The sequence below is a fragment of the Bos indicus genome, chromosome 27 (genome assembly GCF_029378745.1).
Source record: "Bos indicus isolate NIAB-ARS_2022 breed Sahiwal x Tharparkar chromosome 27, NIAB-ARS_B.indTharparkar_mat_pri_1.0, whole genome shotgun sequence".
Classification (NCBI taxonomy): Eukaryota; Metazoa; Chordata; class Mammalia; order Artiodactyla; family Bovidae; genus Bos; species Bos indicus.
In genome coordinates, this window is record NC_091786.1 from 16,362,530 (window position 1) to 16,372,304 (window position 9,775).

Here is a 9,775-nt window from a genome sequence, read left to right on the forward strand (position 1 = left end):
GATAGGCTACCCACTCTGGTGTTCTTGGGCTTCCCTTGTGGCTCAGATGGTAAAGAATCCGCCTGCAATGTGGGAGACCTAGGATCGATCCCTGCGTTGGGAAGATTCCTTGGAAAAGGGAAAGGCTACCCACTCCAGTATTCTGGCCTGGAGAACTCCATGTATAGTCCATGGGGTCGCAAACAGTCGAACACGACTGAGCGACTTTCACTTTCACTTAAATCCCCAGGGCACTCAGATGTGAAAGTAGAGTCCTGACCACTGCCCCACCCAGGATTCTTCAATTAGGAGCTTCTGGAGCAGCCATTTAAGCAATCCTTTAAGGATATCATTTCTATCATTTCATTTGATCCAAATGAGTTAAAATGGACATCCTAGAGTTAACAGGTTGTTAAGTGGATATCCTAGGCTTAAAATTTAGTCGGCCAACCAGTCAGCGATTAGTGTTGTTAATAATAACAGGAGCATCATTTTTGGCTAACAAGAGTAAGGGAAAGTGTTAGTCGCTCAGTCGTGTCTGGCTCTTTGAGACCCCACGGAAGCCTGCCAGGCTTCTCTGTCCATGGAATTCTCCAGGCAAGAATACTGGAGTGGGTTTCCATTGTCTTCTCCAGGGAATCGTCCCAACCCAGAGATCAAACACGCGTCTCCTGCATTTGCAGGCAGAGTCTCTACCATCTGAGATACCAGGGAAGCCCAACAAGAGAAGAAAAGAACGCAACTAAGAATATTACAATCTGTCCGTCTTGCGGAATGCCTGCTGTGGGCTTTACGTCTTGTTATACCCTGTACTCCTCGTCACCATCATCCAAGACAAGGTATTATTATCCCCATTATAGCATAATAACATGTTGATGCTTTTACAGGGGAAAAAAAAAAGACAAAATACCTTGCAAGTATTTTCCTCTCATTCTCCACTTCCCCTCTAGATGGCACTTTGGTACCTCCTTTGGCCTCATTTTAAACCCTAGGATCTGACAGAATGCACTTAATTTATGATGTATGTAAACAAATTCTGTGTATTGATATATATCTGGAAACACTAAATCAAATCAACTGCTTCAATTCAAATTCACATGACTTTTCAAATATAATGGTTGTAAATATCTAGTTCCTAGACAGTAGCTTGTCCTTTAAACCACGGCTCCAGAGTCCCCCAGCTTTGGGGACTTCACTTCCCCTAAGTGACCAACTACAGGAGCCCCCAGCAGTGGGCGACCCTGGGCCTGGGTACCAAGGTGTGCTCCCACAGACTTCTAGTGCTGCAGACCGAGTGCTTTGTCTTCTAAAAAGTCATCCCCTGTCACTTGCCATCTGGTTGAATCCCATGGCTTGGGACTTCTTTTTTAAACAATATTTATGTATTTATTTGGCTGCACTGGGTCTTAGCTGTGGTAGGTGGGATCTTTAGCTGTGGCATGCGAACTCTTAGTTGCAGCATTTGGGACCTAGATCCCTGACCAGGGATCGAACCCAGGCACCCTGCATTGGGAGTATGGAGTCTTAGCCACTGGACCACCACGTATGTCCCTCGGGACTTCTTCTTTCCGTCTCTCTGTGATTTCCTTTAAGCTGTTGCAATCCTTTCTCCCAACCCTCAGCTGTCTATGCGTCCCCCTTTCCCCCAGCCTGGCTTGGTCCATATGTGAACACAATCCCCCTCCCTTGATTATTCAGAGTATTTAAAAGATCACACTGCAATATTGAAACAAACAAACAAGCAGAAACCTTTGAATTCTGAAGGCTTGGTGAGATTTAAAAAAGAAAAGAAAAATATACCTCCCCTCAAAATACACACACACACATATGCACACCCCACATTTGGAAGTAAACAGTGGAAACAGTGTCAGACTTTATTTTTCTGGGCTCCAAAATCACTGAAGATGGTGACTGCAGCCATCAAATTAAAGTGACTGCAGCCATGAAATTAAAAGACGCTTGCTCCTTGGAAGGAAAGTTATGACCAACCTAGTCAGCATATTCAAAAGCAGAGACATTACTCTGCCAGCAAAGTCAAGTCTAGTCAAGGCTATGGTTTTTCCTGTGGTCATGTATGGATGTGAGAGTTGGACTGTGAAGAAGGCTGAGCACCAAAGAATTGATGCTTTTGAACTGTGGTGTTGGAGAAGACTCTTGAGAGTCCCTTGAACCGCAAGGAGATCCAACCAGTCCATCCTAAAGGAGATCAGTCCTGAATGTTCATTGGAAGGACTGATATTGAAACTGAAACTCCAATCCTTTGGCCACCTGAGGCAAAGAACTGACTCATTTGAAAAGACCCTGATGCTGGGAAAGATTGAAGGCGGAAGGAGAAGGGGATGACAGAGGATGAGATGTTTGGATGGCATCACCGACTCAACAGACATGAGTTTGAGTAAACTCCAGGAGTTGGTGATGGAGAAGGAGGCCTGGCATGCTGCAGTCCATGGGTCACAAAGAGTTGGACAGGACTGAGCGACTAAACTGAGCTGAACTGAAGGACACAGTTACTCCAAGACTCCGTGAGTCCAATTGTTCCACTGAGGTTTCCCTACTGGCTGTGTGTCTCCCAGACCCCCCAGCTTGCAGAGACCAGTGACCTTGGGGCCGAAGCTCATACTGTTTTGTAGCTTTGACGAAAAAAACCTCTTAGGGGAGTCTTAGCATTTGGGTTTGTCCACTACATGGGACAGAGAGACGGCCTGGGGTACAAACCTGCCCTGAGTCATGGACAGTATTTAACAAGTCCGCCAGCTGACTTAGGGACTTGAAAAATTTTAAAAAACCGGTGGGAAGAAAGTCTAGGGAAGTAGGCGCAAGTCTCCCAAAGGGCAGTGTGAAACCGTCAGAGCTTCCAGGTGTGCCCACCAGAGGGCGCAGTTATTCTGTGAACAGAAGACTAATCTAGAATTGAGAATCCAGAACTGAGACATTTTTGAAGCCTCCTGTCACTCCCCTCTCAGCTCTACCTTAGCCTGTCTTCAATTTGTAGGGCTCGAGTTTTCAAAAAATTACTGGAGTCCAGTCTTAGCGTGGGCATCCCATAACAAAATCGCAATTCCTACTAATCAGAGATACTTAGGTGCTGTGGAGGGCACGTTGTGCAGAGCCCCTGAACAGTTACAGGTAGTACCTTCTGGGCTTTTTTTGGCTCCCACAAATCTGTCTCTGGCTGCCACCAAGCTCTTTAGAAACTTCTGTCCCCCAAGATGTGTCTGAACATCGCAGGAATGGACCCGAAACACCTCCCCAGTTCAGCCACTATATCACTAAACTAGAATCGCCTTCTGTGGAAGGAAAAAAAAAATAGGGCCTTTTAGAAATTGAGTTCAGATGACCGACCCCTGATAAGAGGGGCCTGTTCATCGGATATTTCAGTGCCCACACTCTGGGGGGAAAATAAGGCCTCCAGAAGTCATTATTTATTCCAACATAAGCCATTAAATTGTTTATTTGGCATAATTTGGCCTGAGATTCACTTTTTCATGCCATCTTATTGGGAGTTAGTGGGAACAGTGAGCATAAAGCAAGCTATGAGGATTGTTGTTCAGTTGCTACATCATGTATGACTCTTTGCAACCCCATGGACTGCAGCACACCAGGTTCCTCTGTCCTCCACCATCTCCCAGTGTTTGTTAAATTCATGTCTGCTGAGTCAGTGAAGCTACCTAACCATCTCAGCCTCTGCCACCCCCTTCTCCTTTCACCCTCAAGCTTTCCTAGCATCCGGGTCTTTTCCAGTGAGTTGGCTCTTTGCATCAGGTGGTCAAAGTATTGAAGCTTCAGCTTCAGAACCAGTCCTTCCAATGAATATTCAGGCTTATTTCCTTTAGGACTGACGACTTTGATCAACTAGCTGTCCAAGGGACTCTCAAGAGTCTTATCCAACACCACAATTTGAAGCCGTAGATTCTTTGGTGCTCAGCCTTCTTTACGGTCTCTCACATCCATACATGACTCCTGGAAAAACCACAGCTTCGACTACACGGAACTTTGTTGGACTGTTTATCAAAAGAACCTGACATTTACATCTAACAGTATGATTTATCGCAATTTTTAATCCAAATCTGGATTCCATGTGCTTGTGTTTCATGTCGAATTTTCCCATCTGTTTTCAAATTTGACATTGCTCTGAAGTTTCCCTTTTAAGCTATGTTAATTGGGTTCTAGAAATATAAAGATGACTGGAAAGAATTAAGTCAGAAAATGAGCAGTGCATTGGGATTGTGGAGGGGATTTTTATTCATCTCTCTCTGTATTTTGATGTATTTTACAAGTTTCCTCAAGAAATATGTCTTGTATTTATATTCAGAAAATACCATTAAAATTCCTAAATATTTAAGACTGTTAAATTTTTATTCTTGATCATTTGAACATGAACAGAAGCCAAAGCTTCCCCCAGTTAAGAACAGAAAGCTTTTAGCACTGAAACACATAATGAAGTATTTAATGGGCATTTTATATGACTGGATCCACGGATAGCAAAATAACCACATTTTTAGACAAACATCAAAAAATTTTTTTAAAGAAATTGACATTATTTTAAAGTTCATGCATTAGTTGTATTTTAGATTTATTCCACTTTTGATCATAGGGATGAGTCACTACCATTGTTCTGCTGTTCTCTCGTTTGGGGCCTCATTTGGGTACCACTTGCCTTTTTGATCATTAGAACATACAAGGAATGTCTGCAGAAGCAGTAGATGCTTCTCACAGAAAGAGAAGTGAAGTGAAAGTTGCTTAGTCGTGTCCGACTCTTTGCGACCCCACGGACTATACAGGCCATGGAATTCTCCAGGCCAGAATACTGGAGTGGGTAGACTTTCCCTTCTCCAGGGGATCTTCCCATCCCAGAGATCGAACCCAGGTCTCCCACACTGCAGGCGGATTCTTTACCAGCTGAGCCACCAGGGAAGCCCAAGAACACTGGAGTGGGTAGCCTATCCCTTCTCCAGTGGATCTTCCTGAACCAGGAATCGAACTGGGGCTTCCTGCATTGCAGGCGGATTCTTTACCAACTGAGCTATCAGGGAAGCCCCCGCTTCTCACGAGAGACAGGCTGTTTTCCTTTGGCTGCTAAGGATGATATAATGATCCACACTGTGAGCAGAAGAGGCCAATTTCCAGAGAGCGAGGCTGGTTTTTGGCAGTGCTGATGCCCTGATCAGAATGAGATGATGCCGTGAATTCCCATCCCGATGAAGGAAATTAAAAAATCCAATTTGAAACCAGCTTTGACTAGACTTTGCTGCAAAATGAAAAAATGATATGAGCTGAATAATTCAAGGCTTTATTTAGAGCCACAGACTCTGTGTGGGACATTGCCTCTCCGCTGGCAAGAGCCTGGCCTAGGAATTCAGCTGCTTCATCCTCGCTGCGTTCTAGCCTCCACCTGCCACCCCAGAAAACTGCCAGCACCTGCAGATCCCCGAGAGCTCACCTTCTGGAGCCAAAACTCCTCTCCCCACAGCCTTACTTTTGGTTCATCAAAAACAGAACACTAGAGAAGATTCTCAATACTATTCATAATGGAATAAAACTTGATTCTTTTCTATTGGGAAAAAAGAAAAGGTTATCCAACTCCAGTGAGGTTGTCAGAGAAGCACAGGAGGGAATTTCTGTGCAGAGGTTACATCTTTGCATTTGACTTCCCTTATAGCTTAGTCAGTAAACAATCTGCCTGCAATGCAGGAGACCAGGGTTCTATCTCTGGGTCGGGAAGATTTCCTAGAGAAGGAAATGGCAACCCACTCCAGCATTCTTGCCTGGAGAATCCCATAGACAGAGGAGTCTGGCAGGCCACAGTCCATGGAGTTGCAAGAGCTGGATACGACTTAGCAACTAAACCACCACCACCATCCATCGTGGAGTTCCCTCCGGGCTCTCCCATTCAGTCACCTGGCCCTGCCCTATATACACAGAACCTCTTGTGCTCCAGGGCCGGTGGTGCTAGTCACAAAAGTCTCTCTCCAGCTGACCTGGAATCCTGGTGGCTAGTCAGCTACATCCTTCTCCCGATAATTGATCTAATGCAGAAGTAGAAATTGGCTTCCCAGGTGGCGCTAGCAGTAAAGACCCCACCTGCCAAAGCAGGAGACATAAGAGATGCAGGTTCGATCCCTAGGTTAGGAAGATCCCCTGGAGCAGGGCATGGCGACCCACTCCAGTATTCTTGCCTGGAGAATCCCATGGACTGAGGAGCCTGGCATCCACTGGACTCAACTGAAGCGACTTAGCACAGCGCAGTCCTGGATCTTCGTCGCTGCATGTGGGCTTTTCTCTAGTTGCGTGTGTGTGAGTCTAGTTCTCTGCTCTCTATTGTGTTCCTCTTCTTGGTTTGTTGATTTTAGTACCAGCATCACATTTGCTTAATTGACCATTGCTTTGCAATATGTCTTCCTCTCTGGTGGGAAATGATTTCTCAAACTGTCCTTCTTCAGCACCTTGTCTATTCTTATGTGTTTGCTACTGCATGTTATTTAGAACCATATTGTCAAGTTTCTTTAAAAAAAAAAAAAAAAGAGCCTAATGGCACCCCACTCCAGTACTTCTGCCTGGAAAATCCCATGGATGGAGGAGCCTGGTAGGCTGCAGTCCATGGGGTCGCTCAGAGTCGGACAGAACTGAGCAACTTCACTTTCACTTTTCACTTTCACGCATTGGAGAAGGAAATGGCAACCCACTCCAGTGTTCTTGCCCAGAGAATCCTGGGGACAGCGGAGCCTGGTGGGCTGCCGTCTACGGGGTCGCACAGAGTCGGACACGACTGAAGCGCCTTAGCAGCAGCAGCAGCATAGGTGTGACTAGAATTGGGTTGACTCTAGATTAATTTGGAGAGGGAATAGTACTGTGTATTCTGTCTGGAGTTTTATGATATTGGGTTTTCCTACCTAGGAACACAGAATTTTTTTAATACTTTTGTCTTTATTATTGTCTTTTGGTACAGTTTTTAGTGTTCTCCATGCTATCCTAAACATGTCTTGCTAGATGTATTTCTGAGCATCTGGCTTTTGTGGTAGGTTTTACTTGTAAAGCCCTCTGGGCCTGTTAATTTCTCTGTGCAAAGAATTTTGATTACGGATTCAATCATTTTAATGCAAAAATATTTGGTTTAATTTAATATTTGAAGAGCCTGAGTGGCTGCAATGTTTTTCTCTAGAGAGGAAGGGCATTTTCTTCTGCCTGCAGCCAGGGAGGCCTTCTGACTCAGAACCCCTTCAGCTTCAGGGAGGTGAGGCTGAGAAGGGAGTGTGGTCCGGGGGCTCCGCCCACTTTCCTGCAAGTTCTGCCGGCCCTCATTTGTCTATTGGCAGCTGGACTCCAGAGGAACCTTGCTTTTACGTGAATAACACTTACTTAGTATGTGTGCCTCTGAAAGATGTTTAGGGCAGGCTGGAGGTGTTTCGACCCCCCGGTGAAAGGGTCCCTGAGAATATCCAGTCTGACATTCTGCCAAAAGTAAACATCTCAAGGCTAACTCTTAGGAAGCCACTTACTATCACTCATGGCTCCCAGTTGCTACAAAAAATAATAATATAGGGAAGTGTTGATGCTGATGGAAGGCAGCTGAAGGGCGTCCTTCTTTCTGTAGGGGGTTGGCTTATTTGAGGCGGCACTGACGAAGGCTGACACTGACGCTGTCCTTCCTGGTTTTCCACTCATCTACTAACTGGGGAGTGGTGAAACGAGGCTATTTCAACCTGACAGCGATGCTTTGGGGACTGCTCAATGCAAGGAGGCCTCATGTAGTGTTTCTAGTTTGCTTATGCACTTGCTTTGCTGAAAGAAAAACCTTGTACATGGTTCCTGAGCTCCAGCGAGGTCCGCACAGGACAGACAGCCATGACCTTGGAACGAGCCGCAGTGCTACTCACTCGTGATCACGCTCTGGTCTTTCCTCTGCTCTCCTTTGCTTACGTGGACCTGCACTTGGGCATTGCTCTCAGACTTTTTTCTGAGAGTTCCTATCACCCACCACCCGCGAAATGAAACACCGTGCCCTATTCACCTCTAGGTCAACTACTCAGTCTGGCAAATGTATGGTGTATGGAACTCATCAAAGATAAGGAAAGTAAAGAGGGCAGTTTGTTTCCTTTCTACATGGTTTGAATATATATATTTTTCAAAATCAGAAATATGATCTTATCGGTTCATTTGTAACTTGGTTTATATATAACCTTTTATTGAATACAACAAATAAATTGAAGCACAAATATCTTTGGGAGCATCACCCACAAGAATATGTAAAATTGGCAAGTAGGCGAATTGCAGCTCATTCTAAAGGCCAGAGGCATATCTGGAAATTACTCACTGGCCTCGTTAGAGAGGCCAGCTCCACTTCCACAAGGCAGACTAATTAGCACTCATGATTGCTTTCTATCTGATTCTACACTGCATGCATACACAGTTTGGATTCTATCTTACCTCATTTGTGAAATAGTTTTTACCTTTTATTCTTTCAAATAATAAATGCTGGTTGTGATTTTCCTGAGTGTACACAATGCTAGGTATTAGGAGTACAATAAAGTGAACGATTACCCTATGGGATTTCAGAGTCTCAGGAATTGACAGTTGGAGGAGTGTAAAAAGTACTTTGAAAGAGGTATGCATATACAAAATTCTCAGGACAATAACTGAGAGTAATGCAATCTGCCTGGCAGTCAAGAAAGACTCAGTAGAAGAAATTATATTTGAGTCAGATAACAAATAGGTAGGAATTTTCCAGGGTAAGCACACGAGAAACTTCTCGGGCAGAAGGACCATTAGATGCTGTGGCTATGATGACAGTGGGTTGGAATGGGAAGAACACGAGCTCACATTCTGGCCTGTCGCTTCTTGGATCTTGATTGACAATCATTTTCCTCTGAGAGAATAATTTCTTCTTTGCAAATTAGACATAAATTACCTATCACACAAAGCTGTTGTAGGTGTGATTAAGATAAAAAAGTGCCTAGCACAGCACACTGGCTCGTAAAAATCAGTCTAAAAGTGGTAGCTTTAACTCACAGAGACAAATAAGTCATGATAAGTCAATGTCGGGAAATGAATTGCAGGTCAATAATTGTTTTTAATATCTTCCAATGAAGTCCAAAGTGTTTAGAGACCTATCTCTCATTGCTTATTTCCACTGCTTTTTATTGATTCTAAAAAGAAGGGCAGAAGAAAGTTTTAGTTCCTCCACACTTAAATTTAGCTTAGTTTTGATTCACTGTGATATCAAACAATGGCGATTTTTATACTCTGCTGCATTCAGGTTAAAATAGAACTTAAATGGTTGACCCTCCATAGCACTTGATGTTCTGATGAGACTAACAGCTGGCTGCTCTGTATTTCAAATGTCTTTAGCATTCCACTGACTTCTCTCTGCTCTAAGAAAGCAAAGGGCTATTAAGAGGTTTGTAAACAGTTTCTCCGTCCTTATTAACACCAGAAGCAAACTTGGCCATGAGCAGAAACCCCTGCAAACATCAACTGTTAAAGTGGGGTCTCTCAGGGTCGCCATATACTAATTACTCATCTGTTGCCGTTCAGTTGCTCAGTCATACCCGACTCTTTGCGATCCCGTGGACTATACAGTCCATGGAATTCTCCAGGCCAGAATACTGGAGTGGATAGCCTTTCCCATCTCCAAGGGATCTTCCCAACACAGGGATTGAACCCAGGGATTGAACCCAGGTCTCCCACATTGCAGGCAGATTCTTTCCCAGCTTAGCCACAAGGGAAGCCCCCACATCCATACATGACTGGAAAAACCATAGTTCTGACTAGATGGACCTTTATCAGCAAAGTGATGTCT